Source organism: Oncorhynchus masou, chromosome 10 (genome assembly GCF_036934945.1).
Source record: "Oncorhynchus masou masou isolate Uvic2021 chromosome 10, UVic_Omas_1.1, whole genome shotgun sequence".
In the NCBI taxonomy this organism is placed as follows: domain Eukaryota; kingdom Metazoa; phylum Chordata; class Actinopteri; order Salmoniformes; family Salmonidae; genus Oncorhynchus; species Oncorhynchus masou.
In genome coordinates, this window is record NC_088221.1 from 18,146,129 (window position 1) to 18,163,068 (window position 16,940).

Sequence of the window (16,940 nt, forward strand, 5' to 3'; positions counted from 1 at the left end):
TTAAAAACAGGTTTCAAATAGTTTGCTGACCATGTACAGAGCAATAGGGTTGATACAGGAGTTCAGCTATGCTATATTAATGCCAATATAGTACAGGACAAGACATACACTAAAAAGGATGAGTGGATCAAGTAAGTAACACATACCACAATTAAAAACAGCAGTGACAATCATATGTATCCTTTTACCTTACCTCAGTAGCTGACACCTTTTGGGATCCTTCTCATCATAAATGGTGAGTTTTAAGACTCTGCTCAGGTACAGTGGTAACCACCAGAGGGCAAACACAAGCACGAAGCAAAACACTGCCTTGGCCACTTCTCGTCTCCGTGAAAACAGATGACATTTATGTCATCATATGAATAAATATATTATGGAGGTAGTGCACTTGTCTACACCATGGGTCGCTAAATCCTGTCTTGGAGAGCTACTGGATGTGCAGGCTTTTATTCCACCCCAGCACTAAGACACCCGCTTCAAATAATCAACTAATCATGGGCTGGACAATGGATTAGTTGAACCAGGTGTGTTACTTCTGGCAGGCACATGCACAGATACGGCTCTACATGTGCAGAACACATGCCCATTTGCCCTTCCAGTCTCCAAAGTTCCCTTTTCAGTAGTAGTATATTTTGTTGGGGGGGGGGGTATACAGTTCTTTGCATTGTTGTTCTGAACCCATTAACTTCTCATCTATGCTTCAGAACCAAAAAGTTGCAAGTCTTGATTATTGATCAATGACCAGTCATCAGCATTGGCACGCAAAGGCGCACACATTGATTAAAGCCATAAACAACTTGTTTAATTTCCTCCAATTTTGCCAAAAACAGAGTAGGCTTACTTTTATCATCCATATAAAATACACTTCAGCAATCTACAACTGACTCATCTCTGATTCATAATTTTCATATTTCAGGCCTAGTTTGGGAGCCAACAGGCTATATGTCTAAAGATAAGCAACAGTAACATCGTAGTGGTTTCAATATTACTCTAGCGAATTTATAAAAATATTTGTCAGGAAGAACAGGGCTACCCTTGCCTGATGACTCAAATCTAATTATTCTGCTGCTCTATGTTCTCTAAATACTTCATTCTGAGACTGCCGTTGTTAAAGTCATCTGTGGGACTGCCGTCGTTGAAATAATTTGTTGTGACATCAATATGAGGGGTGTTGTACAAAACAAAGTCATCAGCGATTGGATCATCTCTCACCAATCAGAATATTAAAGCCAATGACGAATTTTCAAAGCGTCACTTACCCACGTGTTCTGGCTCTGGGCCATCCCATCGGTTTCTTGGACCAATCAGCACAGTTAGAATGTATTTTGGCTTTCAGAAATCGTTGGGGAGGTACTCAGATCCAGACTCTATGAGGGGATTTGATTAATCTAGTCTTTTGCACCGGGTGTAAATTGATTGCATTTGTTTTGGAGCTGGGCTACCTTCCAGGCCTGAGCCAGGTGCCTGCCCTGCTCTGTCAGATGGCGAAGTCGGCTCAAAACAAAAGTGATGTAATTAAGCACATGTAGTAATTTGCTGTATTCTGTTTTCCCATGCAAAAGTGATTGCTTTTGATAACAATATATATATATATATATATATTAAAAGGTCATTTACCACCTTCACAGGTGCAGTCTCAGTGCTATGATGGGGTCTAAAACCAGACTGAAGCATTTCATATACATTGAGTATCATAGCAAAGGGTCTGAATACGAATGTCAATACATTTGTAAAAACCTGTTTTAGCTTTGTCTTTATGGGCTATTTTGTGTAGATTAATGAGGGAAAAAAACAATTGAGTCAATTTTATAATAAGGCTGTAATGTAACAAAATGTGGAAAAATACTGAATACCCTCTGAATGCACTGTATCCCTAGTTTATATTGGCTGTTAACATGAATTACTTTCAGCTTCAAATGTAGGTGCAAACCGCAGTTTATTTCTGTAGCCTTTCTTGTTTTTGAAAATGCATCATCGTTTATGGCTGTAATGACAGGCTACATTTGCAGAGCGTGTGTGGGGGAGGGGGGGGGGTGCATGTTTTGTACTGTGATAAATGGAGTTTGTAGACATACTGTATGGCCACACATTGATTAATTCACCTGCGTGCAAGTAACTGCGGGGAACTGCACACGTGCGAGTGGGACAGGACTCTGTATTGAGGACTGGGTAGGAAGCCCCATTCTCTGGTGTTGGGGAGCAATTGCGTTGAGGATACGGCATGAGTTCGCCATGCGAGGAATGGTGGTGAGAACTACTTTGTTTTGGTAAAGCTATGACATGAGTTGGTTCTTTCCCTAGGGATAGGTTTCTACCAAGAACTGTTTTGATCAGAATAATCATTTTTGTAAGAAAAGCGTTCTTTGTAAATCAAAGGGTTCTTCTACCTAGAACATTTAACATCCTAAGAAACGTTTTTGGAAGAAAGAGTTATTTGATGATTCTTAGAACCATATATAATATTTCCCAGAAGGCTCTATTGCAGTGAGATTTTCAGAATTGTTTGTTTTAATGTAACATCTGAGGTTTTGCATTTACATTGATTGGTCACTACATTTTATGCTACACGAAAATAAATGACACATTTTTCTAAACTAATCCAATCTGTTGGATATATTGCACCCGCTACTTAGAGGTTGTTCAGGTTGTCTCAGTAGTCAACGTCCCCTACCCTGGCAGTCATTCTGAATGCAGGTTGAGGGTAATTAATAATCCCACTTGTTGTCTATCCTAACTCTGGCTGGATTCCAATATACATCACTTTGCCAGCCAGCATAATGTAATTTTCAGGCCTGATGTGGCCTGTAAACCAGGCGATTCTTAACACCACTGTGTTAGTGTATAACTAGGCCCTCAAAGAAAGGCCTTGTGATTTAAGTAATGTATTGTCATAAATAATGCCATTTTAAATTCTAATAAGGCTGGTGGAACAGTTCATAGGGGGTTCTAGGAAGAACCCTGCAAAGATAAAATGATTCTCACTAGAAGGGTTCTCATAGGCAGTTCTAGGAAGTACCTTTAGATGATAAATGGTTCTTTGTAGAACTATTCCTAGAGCGTTCTAGGTAGAACCATATACAGGCTGTTCTTTGAGGAACCCTACATAGGGGGTTCTACCCAGCAACAAAAAGAGTTCCCCTAATGTGACAATCTGAAGAATCCTGTATGGTTCTACTTAGCACTTTTTTTTTCTAAGAATGTAGCTTGGACAGAGCCTGAAGAACAATGGGTGTATAGATGCAGAGACTGAGTGTTGGGCATTAGGCCGAAGAGTATCGAGCTAACATAGCTTAGCCTGACTTATCCCGAAGATGGGAGTGTGCGAGGGATGACAGCGTTTGGCATTCGGCTGAAGATTAGGAGCAACATAATCATTTCACACAGACTGTGTTTCTGGCCTCGGCTGAAGACTTGTGTGCGGGTGATTAGGACTATTTTGGCATTGGCCGAAGAGGAGGGGTGCTCAAAGTGAACTTTGTCAGGACTTTGGTCTGAAGAAGAGAACAGTTTGCACTGTTCAATAAGAGACTGAGCCTGGCTGGAGCCGAATAATCGTTGCCTAACAGATACAAACATCAGTTAGCAAAATAGTTTAGCAAAATACTTTACTCATCAGATTGTGCTCCTTTCCTTCTTGTAATAATTGCTCAACTAGCCTGTGACCCGGTTTATTTGGGCGTGCCATTTTTTTGTTGTCGAGCACGTCACCCAAAAGTTCTGTGCCCGGATATGACTGCTGGGCTGGAGCAGAAAACTACACATCTAATAGCACTCCAGTTCTAGAGCTGGAGATTTCTGGTCTGTACTCACCTGTTCGGTATAGTTGCTCAGTGCATTCTCATTCCTCCTCAGAATCTTCCAGGTCATCAGAGTGTAGAAGACAGCCCTGCAAGCCAGCGGCATGCTGAGGTAGAAGCCGGAAAAGCCACCAGTCTTTTGCTGATTTACAAAACTGTTATGAAAACATAATAAAGAACAGTATTAGTGTTGCTGTTTCAGATTTGATCTAACTACTGGAATGTGATGATAAGCACACATCACTGGCTTCATTATATAATCAGTGTCATTTTCATTTATTATCAAAAGAAAACATATTTTAGAAAACAACTTATTTTCTATATTACTCAATTTTGTCTGGATTCACAAATTACCTGCAAGAACTGATTTTTGTTGTTGGGATGAAGGAGACATATTGTCAGATGCTGTCCTCTATGGTCCATTATTATTGTATCAAAGCCGACAACTTCAGGCACAGCCAGGATTGTTGATATCACCCATATCAAAGTTATTTCTACTGCTGTGCACGTTGAAACCCCAATGCCTTTGATTCGATTCCAGGATGCAACAGCTCGATACCTAGGAAATCAATAGGGAAATTATGTGGCGGGGGAGTGTTTTGTTCATTTTTTCTGTATTTTTTATTTATTCGTTATTTTACCAGGTAAGTTGACTGAGAACATGTTCTCATTTACAGCAACGACCTGGGGAATAGTTACAGGGGAGAGGAGGGGGATGAATGAGCCAATTGTAAACTAAAGAACAATTAAAGAACATATTACAACGAAAGGGAATTTCAAGGCCTACTACGAAGATAATTAACTGTAGATATCAGCCAACTTTCACAATATTACTCTTCATATAACAATTGTATTCATTCTCTGGTTTTGGCATGTTAAATGGAAGTAATACATTTATTTCCAACTACACTACATGACCAAAAGTATGTGGACACCTGCTAGTCAAACATCTCATTCCAAAATCATGATCTGCCCCTTTTATCATTTTTTTGCCTAAAATGACATACCCAAATCTAACTGCCTGTAGCTCAGGACCTGAAGCAAGGCTATGCATATTCTTGATACCATTTGAACGGAAACACTTTTTGTGGAAATGTTAAATTAATGTTGGAGAAAATTAGGAGAACATTGGATCTAGTAAAATATGATACAAAACATGTGTTTAGTTGTTTGTTTTTTTAAATACAAAAATTATCTTTGAAATGCAAGAGAAAGGCCATAATGCAAAGTTTTAGACCGATCCAATGAACCATTGCATTTCTGTTCAAACTTTTGTATCAAGACTGCCCAAATGTGCCTAATTGGTTTATTAATACATTTTCAAGTTCATAACTGTGCATTCTCCTCAAACAATCACATGGTATTATTTCACTGTATTAGCTACTGTAAATTGGACAGTGCAGTTAGATTAACAAGAATGTAAGCTTTCTGCCAATATTAAATATGTCTATATCCTAGAAAATGTTCTTGTTACTTACGACACTGATGTTGGGCGATTAGACCTGGCTCGAAGTCGGCATTCCAATTCATCCCAAAGGTGTTTGATGGAGTTGAGGTCACGGCTCTGTGCAGCCAGTCAAGTTTTTCCACACCGATCTCGACAAATCATTTCTGTATGGACATTGCTTTGTGCAAAAACAGGATGCTGAAACAGGAAAATACCTTCCACAAACTGTTGCCACAAAGTCGGAAGAACAGAATTGTCTAGAATGTCATTGTATGCTGTAGTGTTAAGATCTCACTTCACTGGAACTAAGGGGCCTAGCCCGAACCCTGAAAAATAGCCCCAGACCATTATTCCTCATCCACCAAACTTTACAGTTGGCACAAACAGTTCTTGTGCAAGACGTTGCTTCCAGAGGCAGTTTGGAAATCAGCAGTGTGTGTGGCAACCGAGGACAGACGATTTTTACGCGGTCCAGTTCTATGAGCTTTTGTGGCCTACCACTTTGCGGCTGAGCCGTTGTTGCTCCGATACGTTTCCACTTCACAATAACACTTACAGTTGATCAGGGCAGCTCTAGCAGGGCAGAAATATGATGAACTGACTTGTTAGAAAGCTGGCATCCTATGTCTGTGCCACGTTGAAAGTCACTGAGATCTTCAGTAAAGCCATTCTACTGCCAATATTTGTCTATGGAGATTACATGGCTGTGTGCTCAATTTTATACATCTGCCAGCAATGGGTGTGGCTGAAATAGCCGAATCCACTAATTTGAACGGGTGTCCAGATACCTTTGTATACGCGTATATAGTGTAACTTGGAACAGAAATATGACTTGAATGTGCAATCCTCTTACCTGTCAATGCTCAAGGCACATAAACTCAGCACTGTAATTCCAACAGATGTTTTCTGGACGAAGGGAACTAGTTTTACAGAGCACCAAACCAAATGACCAGTCCTCAGCCATGAGCTGCAAAGACATGTCAACATTTAGGTCAGGAAAAATAACTTGCAACCAACACAAACACACACAAAAAACACTTTTATAAAACCATCAGATGTTGACCATTTTGATAATCAAATCGAAATCTATATTTTATGTCAGGATAGACAGTAACTGTACACCAAATTGCAAATAACTCACCCTGTAAGCGTTGATTGGAAAGTCTATCACGATATGCAACATGTCCCCCAAAGCAACTGGCAATAAGAATGTTAGATCCACTTTTGTTTTCATATATGATTCTCAACAGTGCTGAATTACCAACTATTCCAATGATGAATACAAGAGCAGACATCACAGTATTGATGTATTTGAATGTGTCTCTGATTCCAGTTGACACTAAGCACATATGATGGGGTGGGTGTTTTGTCCTGGCATTTTGAATGAGGGAATGAAGCTATTGGATTTGTGGAGAGGATGTTTCAAAGAGTTGAATAGTAGGAGCTGGTTATGGATTCTGATCTTTGGTCGCTGCACTGATTATTAAAACCATTCCATTGGCGAGCAACAGAGACAGAACTACCAAGCTACAATTTCCATTGTAGATGATTTCTTCAAAAAGCCCGGCAATTTATCCTCAGGCAGCAATCTGCAAATGCGAATGTAAACCTTTACTTGACACATTAGAACCTGGAGAGATACCAAAAACAAATCAAATTGGTATGAAGTCTATTTGATTACGACAAGAAACATGAATGATTGTCTGTGAAAATATAGATAACATTGAAATATGTCAGTTTACTAATCAATCCAGCATCAAATTGTTCTCCACAATCAGATAGCCAATTGTAGCCGAAACAAGCAGCAGTATGTGGCCTAACTCATACAGCTAAGGCAGATGAAGTTTTTTTAGACCAATATTTTATTGGCAAGGTTAGTCATCAATCTGTCACCACAATTACTCCTCATACACTGAAATCTTGTCCTCGGCTTAGATCATACTCCACACAGGATAGAGCTGTGCTCTAAATCCAATGGGGGTTCTACCCATAGAGATCCTATTAAAATGGCATTTTCATTTCTAATTCTATGGTTCTACCATTGTAAATCCCATTTCAAAAACAGCAATGAAAAAAGACTTTTAGGGACATCTGACCCAGTATTTGTGCCAGTGTGTGAATCCTATGATGATCTTTGTGATTGAAACAAGTGTCCGTCTTGAGAGGCCATGGCAGGGTTCCTTAATAGGCTGCCCACGGGGGATTTTTGATTTATTTATCAAAATTTCATATGATAATAAAATGCACACTAAACTGTTGCCATGTATTTGATCAAAAATTCTCTCTGATGAGTCTGGGGATGCAGACAGATTCCAGAGAATCTGGTTATGTCAATGCATAATCGTTGAAGTTTGAAAGCTTTGGACATCACATAACCATCTTAAGGCCGTCACATACTCTCCAGTTGAAAAGTGGCATGCCGTTTCACAGATGTATTATGACAATATTTTGTGATGTTTTGGTGTTCAGCTGTTCGCGTTTTTCTTGAGGCAAGTTGAAGTTCAGGAGCCAAAGTCTACGCCCATTTGTCTGTGACTGGTCGACTGGTCGTTTTCAAATAAAGGTCTTTAAAGGCTCATTGCAGTCAAAATGTGATTAGCCTGTTTTTTATATATATTTCCACATTATGAGGTTGGAATAATATTGTGAAGTTGTGAAAAGTATGATAATGCCCTTTTAGTGTAAGAGATGTTTGAAAAGACCGCCTGAAATTTCAGCCTGTTTTGGTGGGATGGAGTTTTGGCCTTCCATGGCAACATCACTATGCAGTAAATTATTTAATAGATCAATGAGAAAGAGAGTGCCAAACACCTCTGCCAGTAACTCATTTTCTGTTTTCCCCTCCCCACTAAGACCACTCCCAGACAGTCCTAGGAAAATTCTTACTTTTTTTTGTGTGCTATTTTTTGTTTATTTTTTTAGCATTGTAATTGAAAAGAATTACAGTACGATACTTAATTGTTACCCATAAATAAATTTATATTGAGACAAAAACGGCTGCATTGGACATTATAAGGGAGTATGCAAGCACAGTGGTGCTTGGAGCAAACAGAACCTAGTCTGCAGTGGCCTTTACAGGGTGTCGGAACTGCTGGACAGAGAGAGCTGACCTCTTTTTATTTTTATCTAGATATTTCATCTAGTCGGCAGGTAGAAAGATAGCTCGGGGCGTAGAACCACACGACAGAGGAATCTTAAACCACAATCTTGAGAGAGCCTATTTCGACCCCCCATTAATAACCCCCCATGTAGTGACTGCCCATTACTGCACTGTAAATCATTTTCTGTCAAATGTACAGTAACTTACCGGCAGCAATTGGATTACAGCTAAAATAATCCATTATTTTACGGTACCAAAAATGTTACTGCAATCAAATTTACAGTATATTACTGGAATTGCCCATCCAGCGACATATTACCCAGAGTACATTGCAAGTTTACATTTGGGTAATTTAGGGGGTGCTCTTGTCCTTAGCAACTTACAGTCAGCGCATTCGACAAAGGTTGATAAAAAAAACGCATATCAAAAGTCAAAGCAAGTAAAACGTGGCTTTAACAATTAGTGAAAATGTTGTTGTGGTTAAGTATACATTGGTCTTCAAAATGATTGTAATATCTACCTACAGATCTTATAATATATCTCTGACTAGATAGTGGCAGTACAATACTGAGACAATCACACTAACTTGATGCCAGAGCAATAGAACACAATACAGCAAAGGTGACTATCAAACTGTAAGAAAATGATTTCTACAGTGTTTTACAGTAATTACAAGGGATTAGAGCAAGCAGGTTGGCTGTCATGAATTTGCATATTACTGAATACGTGTTATATATCGCTTGCCTTAAAAGACGCCTAAAAAAGGCTTCCACGCTGGGCGATTACAGGACAAAACACATCAAACAGACATGGCTAAATATTGACCAATTAAACTAATTTAACATCCTCTACCACTCTTAATTGTTACAAAACAACTACCACATATCACTTAATTGGTATAGGACTCTCACTAATGGGTGCAACAAATATAGCCACTTACAAGGCATGCCTTGAAATATGTTAGTGAGTCAGTGATTCTTTCTCCTCCCACAATATTTCTATACAATGCGCTAAACTTTACAGTACGCTGCAGTAAATACATAGCATAACAGCAATACACTACTTTATTGTATTGAAAATAGTGAAATTGTACTTAATAGTACAGCATACCAACAGCATACTACTAGATGACCCTTCAATAGAGGATGACACCGGCTGTTCATAGCAGAACTGGAACAAAACATAGTGAATATGGTCAATTCAAACAACAGCATACGTTTCCAACAACTGCAACACCACATCATCACTGACAACACAACATTCAGTAACATAAATAGTGTCAGTTTATCCGCACTTGGCCGTCTCCTGAAACGCCATCAGATTCGTATGAGACAGCTCTACAGAGTACCATTTGAGCCAAATTCTGACAGATTGAAACGACTACTCTATGAATACGTACAAGTAAGCTATACTATCCTGTCGTTGGTACTGTATTCCAATGTATTGTGCTACATATTGACTGCTCTGTCTATTCATACTGTCATGCAATAATGTCTTGTCTCTTTCAGAGAGTTACGGAACTAGATTCTGCTGCAGAGCATTATGATTTTGTTTACGTTGATGAGGTCAGCTTTAACCTAGCCAAAACAAGACGCAGGGGAAAAGAACTCAGAGAACACCGCGTCATCATCAATGTCCCTGGACAGCGTGGTGGCAACACCACAATGTGTGCAGCCATTAGTCAGAACGGTGTCCTTCGTCATCATGCCACTCTTGGTCCTTACAATACTGCCCACATTATCACCTTGCTTGACACTCTGCATAATATCCTCATTCCAATGACCAGAGGAATGGGCCAGAGCAGTACGTTTGGGAATGGGCCAGAGCAGTACGTTTGGGAATGGGCCAGAGCAGTACGTTTGGGAAAGGGCCAGAGCAGTACGTTTGGGAATGGGCCAGAGCAGTACGTTTGGGAATGGGCCAGAACAGTACGTTTGGGAATGGGCCAGAACAGTACGTTTGGGAATGGGCCAGAACAGTACGTTTGGGAATGGGCCAGAGCAGTACGTTTGGGAATGGGCCAGAGCAGTACGTTTGGGAATGGGCCAGAGCAGTACGTTTGGGAATGGGCCAGAGCAGTACGTTTGGGAATGGGCCAGAGCAGTACGTTTGGGAATGGGCCAGAGCAGTACGTTTGGGAATGGGCCAGAACAGTACGTTTGGGAATGGGCCAGAACAGTACGTTTGGGAATGGGCCAGAGCAGTACGTTTGGGAATGGGCCAGAGCAGTACGTTTGGGAATGGGCCAGAGCAGTAAGGACAACGTAAGTTTCCACCGGAAGTTTGATGCTCAACCTGCCACCATATTCTCCATTTCGAAACCCAATAGAAGAGTAATTTAGGGTTTGGCGTTGGAAGGTATACGATCGCCAACCCCACCAACACATACCCCTCTCCAGGCGATGGAGGAGGCCTGTGGTGACATAGAAAAGGGGGCATGCCTGGGCTGGATACGCCACTCCAGACGTTACTTCCCCTGATGTTTAGCCAGATAGAACATCGCTTGTGATGTTGATTTATTTTTTATTTTATTTTATTGATTTATTTTTTATTTCACCTTTATTTAACCAGGTAGGCAAGTTGAGAACAAGTTCTCATTTACAATTGCAACCTGGCCAAGATAAAGCAAAGCAGTTCCGACACATACAACGACACAGAGTTACACATGGAGTAAAACAAACATACAGTCAATAATACAGTAGAAACAAGTCTATATACGATGTCAGCAAATGAGGTGAGATAAGGGAGGTAAAGGCAAAAAAAAAAGGCCATGGTGGTGAAGTAAATACAATATAGCAAGTAAAACACTGGAATGGTAGATTTGCAGTGGGAGAATGTGCAAAGTAGAAATAAAAATAATGGGGTGCAAAGGAGCAAAATAAATCAATAAAATAAAATGATGAGATGATGATGAGCTGCTATGGCCAGACCCAAATAGGAGACAGAATGCCCCCTATTGTTTTTTCTGGCAACAATTGGTTTCAGGACAAGGTTTGTAGAAATCCTAAAATACAGTATATTACCATATTCTGTGGGGGTACAGCATTCTAACTGACTGATGCAACAACTAAAGCCTTAAAATATGTTAATGCTCTAGAGACTCTTCGCCCACCCACAACATTTTTCTCATGATGCACCAGAATTATTACTGTAAAACACATTTACGGTATTTTACTGTGAATTCTACAATAATCTACTGTATTTAGATTAGAAATTATCTTACTGTTGATTAATTCAGTAGGTTACTAATAAAATAAAACAAACTGCTAACCATAATTTATTCACATTACGTATTTCAGTTGTTGTGAATATTAGCCTATATTTATTTTACCTTTATTTAACTAGGCAAGTCAGTTAAGAACAAATTATTATTTACAATGATGGCCTAGGAAGAGTGGGGTAACTGCCTTGTTCAGAACAACAGATTTTTTACCTTGTCAGCTCTGGGATTCAAGTCCAACGCACTAACCACTAGGCTACCTGCCATCCCAATATAGCTGAATATTTATTAAGTCATCATCTCATCTCTATAACTCTGCTGCCTATGATGTCTGCCAAAATCACCATTTCAGGAGTTCAAAGTAAATAAGGGAAGGATCTAAATTTACAAAATGGTTACTTGGAGGAAAATGGGGGAGGAGCATGCTTTTTCAACTTCCGTCAAGGGGAGGGTTTAGTCTTTTTAAAAATCTAGTCCAGGGGAGGGTCATGTACTTTGTAATTTATGACATTTCTAAAGTTCTCAGTGTTTCAGAATAAATTGCTTGTTAGGCTATATACAACGGGTGGGTCTAATCCTTATCAAATCAAATCAACGTTTATTTGTCACGTGCGCCGGATGGCACCCGGTACCTTACAGTGAAATGCTTACTTGCAGGCCTAACCGACAGTGCAATGTAAAAAAAACACAATGCAGATAATCCGGGTAGCCAATCTGCGGAAGCACCGGTTAGTTATGCAAATTGAGGTAGTATGTAAATGAATGTATAGTTAAAGTGACTATGCATATATGATTAACAGAGAGTAGCAGCAGTTTAAAAGAGGGCTTGGGGGTAGGGGAGTGCAAATAGTCTGGGTAGCCATTTGAATCCTGAGTGCTGGTTAAAACCGCATTCCAGCCGGTGTCTATTCCACAAATTATCACCAGCTAAATCTATGACGGTAAAATGCCTATTTACTCTGTTCCATCTGACTGCGCAATCCACAACTATAAAAAGCATCTAGACATTATTTCACATGTCCTTTAGACTATCATTTAGTTTTCAACAGTGGAGATTTGTATAAACCTTGCTGTCTGTCTCCGACATTTGCAACATTGTTTCAATAGGCAAATTCGATCTCCAGCTGTCTCGTAGTAATGAACATGTGGGGACGAGAGACAGGCAGATGGCGTTTCTCAGCCAGGCGAATTCGTGAATCAGCTTGCATAATTTGTATGTATATATACAAAGAATTGTCAATAGAAAAGTCAGTCTTTTGCAGTTTTTCCAGCTTCAGTTTGAAGTGATTGTGTTAGCTGTGTTGTTGGCTAGCTCCTCTGAACTAGTGTCCTGACGAGTGAGCACATTTTCTATGCCAGGCGAGATCGTGCTTCATTAACACTTTGTTATAGATGTATCCAAATAAATGTCACTAGAAAACATCATAAAGAAATGCAAATATGACTACTGTTGTTATTCTGTCTGCACCGTTTGACGTAACTGTAAATTTGCCGTGGTTGGCTAGCTAGCAAGCAAGGGATAAGAGCGTTGCCAGTCAGAATGGTAATGGGCCATTTTGAACGAACGACTGGGTCGTCGTGTCCATAGATACAGAACATAAGGACTGAACGACTGGGTTGCGTCTCTGGCAACCAAACCAATAGAACTAACGACCTGTCGGCTTGGGTAGCAACCCTAGATTTGTGTCGGGACTATATATTGTGGAAGGATGAAATAGTATGAATAAATGTATATTTAAAATAATTATGAAAATATGTCAATTATTATTTGAATATGTTGATAACCCGTTGTATAAAAGTGATAATACCCTCGAAGCCGGTGTTTGGAATATATATTGGCCCGACTTAACTACACTCATGCCAATACATCCTCCAAACACCGGCTTCCCGGGCATTATCACTTAAATGTATCAATGTGCGTCCAACGCCGCCCCTCATCTCTGATTCTCCGCTGGGCGCGCAATATGAATTGCGCCTATAGGATATTTAGTGTCGTCTCAATCAAATGATCCATAACCTATAGCCTACAAAGTGCATACTCGGAATAGCACAGAGCAACGTTGTATTTCTAAGATAGCAGCTGGGGACGGTGTATATAGAATCAGGCTGCATTACACACTGCAATGGGCATTCCTTCCCTGAGCCCCTGCCTGCTCTGCTGATGAAAACATTTAGTTGAGTACTGCTTAACCAATGGCTGTGCTGTGTAGTGCTACGGTGGCTGTTCAGGAGGAAAGCAAAGGTTTCATCAGAAAATACTTTTTTGATGAGGCCTAGTCCAAAAATCTTGAGCGCGGACTAGCCTATAGCCTATGTTCAAATCAAATCAAATGGTATTTGTCACGTGCGCCGAATACAACAGGCGTAGACGGTAAAGTGAAATGCTTACTTACAAGCCCTTAACCAACACTGCAGTTTTAGAAAAATAATTTATGTAAAAATAGATAAGTAAAACGTGAAAATAAGAAATAGCCAAAGAGCAGCATTAAAATTGCAGTAGCGAGACTATATACAGTACAAGGGGGACCGGTACAGAGTCAATGTGTGGAGGCACCGGTTAGTTGAAGTAATTGAGGCTGACTAAGAGTTAATGTAGAGTTAATGTTCTGTTCAGTTTGAGAAGGGAGAGTGCAAAGATGAGAAGGAGGACCGGAGGTCAACTTTGATAGCTTGCTACTACTATAGTTTAATTTGACAAAAACAATATGTTTCTTGCCCATGATGCATTTATCAGAGTTATTGATCTCACAATAAGCCAGATTCGAGTAATTTACATTGTGTTGCTGAAAATTGAAGCAGAAGCTGCGGCACAATCAATCAGAAATGGACAGCTCATGGTGCTGAAAGCAGTCAAATTCGAGAATGAATAATTCATTTAAACCATCTTCATTTTAATTATACTTTGCTAACAACAAAGGAGCTTTGTGTTGGAGCCTACACTGCATTCGGAAAGCATTCAGACACCTTGACTTTTTCCACATTTTATTATGTTACAGTTAAATGGATTAAATTGTTTTTTCCTCCTCATCAATCTACACACAATACTCCATAAAAGCACAAAAAAAGGTTTTTAGACATTTTTGCACATGTATAAAATATAAAACAAAGAAATTTCACATTTCACAATTTCAGCATTTTGTTGAAGCTCCTTTGGCAGCGATTACAGCCTTGAGTCTTCTTGGGTTTGATGCTATAAGCTTGCTACACCTGTATTGGGGAGTTTCTCCCATTCTCTGCAGATCCTCTCAAGCTCTGTCAGGTTGGAATGGGAGCGTTGCTGCACAGCTATTTTCAGGTCTCTCCAGAGATGTTAGATCAGGGCTCTGGCTGGGTCACTCAAGGACATTCAGAGACTTCTCCCGCAGCCACTCCTGCGTTGTCTTGGCTGTGTGCTTAGGGCCGTTGTCTTGTTGGAAGGTGAACCTTCGCCCCACACTGAGGTCCTGGGCCCTCTGGAGCAGGATTTCATCAAGTGTCTCTCTACTTTGCTCCGTTCAGCTGTCCCTCGATCCTGACTAGTCTCCCAGTCCCTGCCGCTGAAAAACATCCCCACAGCATGATGCTGCCACTGTAGGGATGGTGGCGGGTTTCCTCCAGAAGTAACTCTTGGCATTCAGGCCAAATAATTCAATCTTGGTTTCATCAGACCAGAGAATCTCGTTTCAGAGATGGTTGTCCTTCTGGAAGTTTCTCCCATCTCTCAGAGGAACTCTGGAGCTCTGTCAGAGTGACCATCAGGTTCTTGGTCACCTCGCTGACCAAGGCCCTTCTCTCATGATTGCTCAGTTTGGCAGGTGGCCAGCTCTAGGAAGAGTCTTGGTGTTCCATGCTTCCATTCTTCCATTTAAGAATGATGGAGGCCACTGTGTTCTTGGGGACCTTCAATGCTGCAGACATTTTTTGGTACCCTTCCTCAGATCTGTGCCTCGGCACAATCCTGTCTGGTAGCTCTACGGACAATTCCTTCGATCTCATGGCTTGGTTTTTGCTCTGACATGCATTTTCAACTGTGGGACCTTATACTGTATAAGCAGGTGTGTGCCTTTCCAAATCATGTGTAATCAATTGAATGGAACAGGATGCACCTGAGCTACATTTCGAGTCTCATAGCAAAAGGTCTGAATAGTTATGTAAATAAGCTATTTCTGTTTTTTTTTTTTTATGACATATCTGCAGAAATGTCTAAAAACCTGTTTTCGCTTTGTCATTGTGGGGTGTTGTGTGTAGATTGACGAGGAAACAGTTTTATTTCATCCTTTTTGGAATAAGGCTGTAACATAGCAATATGTGGAAAAGGTCAAGGGGTCTGAATACTTTCTGAATGCACTGTATTTCTTCCTACTTAAGAAATAAGCGGTAGGTCTTCCTGTTTGACAGACAAAATTAGGCTACAGGCTGGTATATCCATAGATTTGTTGGTCAATTCCTTCACCCACCATGCCCTCTTTAAATAGCCTACCTGCGTGTCAGTGAAGGGCTGTTAAGTTAAAACCAAGACTCTAATTGGGGGGGTTATGAGCAGCTATGCCATAGTTCTACCTTTTTATTAAAGAAAATGGCAAAAAGCACAGGCCTACCTCTTGTTAGCTTGAGAATTTGAAGAAAATAAAAAAGTCTAATTATATAAAGTGATCTGTTAAATCAATTGTACACGAGTGGGCGTGCTAAATTAGTTTTTTAGCACGGCTGTGTTGCGGTCATAGGTATGAGGCGCAGCCGAATACCGTAGATTAGCACATACGTAATGAGCTAAAGATGCACCATTTCGCCTGGCATAGAAAATGTCCTCTCTCGTCAGACCACTGTTCAGAGGAGCTAGCCAACTACAGTAAACTGGAAAGACAGCAATCTAACTGCATTTCATGTTGTTTGACCTGTTTTTCTAATAACATTTCTTTGTATCCTTAAAAATGATGCTGATTCATCACTTTGATTTGCTGAAAAAAACATGGCAGTTCGTTATATCAGTTAGGCTGCGAATGGACGCGACCCCAGTCGTTCGTTCTAAATGTTGCTGGCTGGCAACACTCGTATCTCTTGCTTGCTAGCTAGCCAACTAAGGCTAACACATTCACATCAAACCGTGCAACTAGAATAACACTAAAGTAGCTGCATTTGCATTTGTTTGACCTGTTTTTCAATTGACATTTCTTTGTATATTTCCATAAAAATTATGCTTATTCATGATTTCGACTGGCTGAGAAAAGATGTCCGTCTCGTCCTGACTCATTAATTCTCAATAGAACAGTGGAGATGGATTTCAATTTTGAAACAATGCTGCAAATATCAAGAGACAGACAGAAACATTTGTACAAACCGCCATTGTTGCAAACCAAATGTTAGGCTTAAAGCAAGAGGAAATAATGTCTCAATGGT

At 40.2% G+C, this 16,940-nt stretch overlaps 1 pseudogene; it reads right to left on the reverse strand.

The window, feature by feature from the left end:
• Window positions 1–6,593, reverse strand: LOC135546937 (endothelin receptor type B-like; annotated as a pseudogene).
• Between the last annotated feature and the right edge of the window lie 10,347 nt (window positions 6,594–16,940).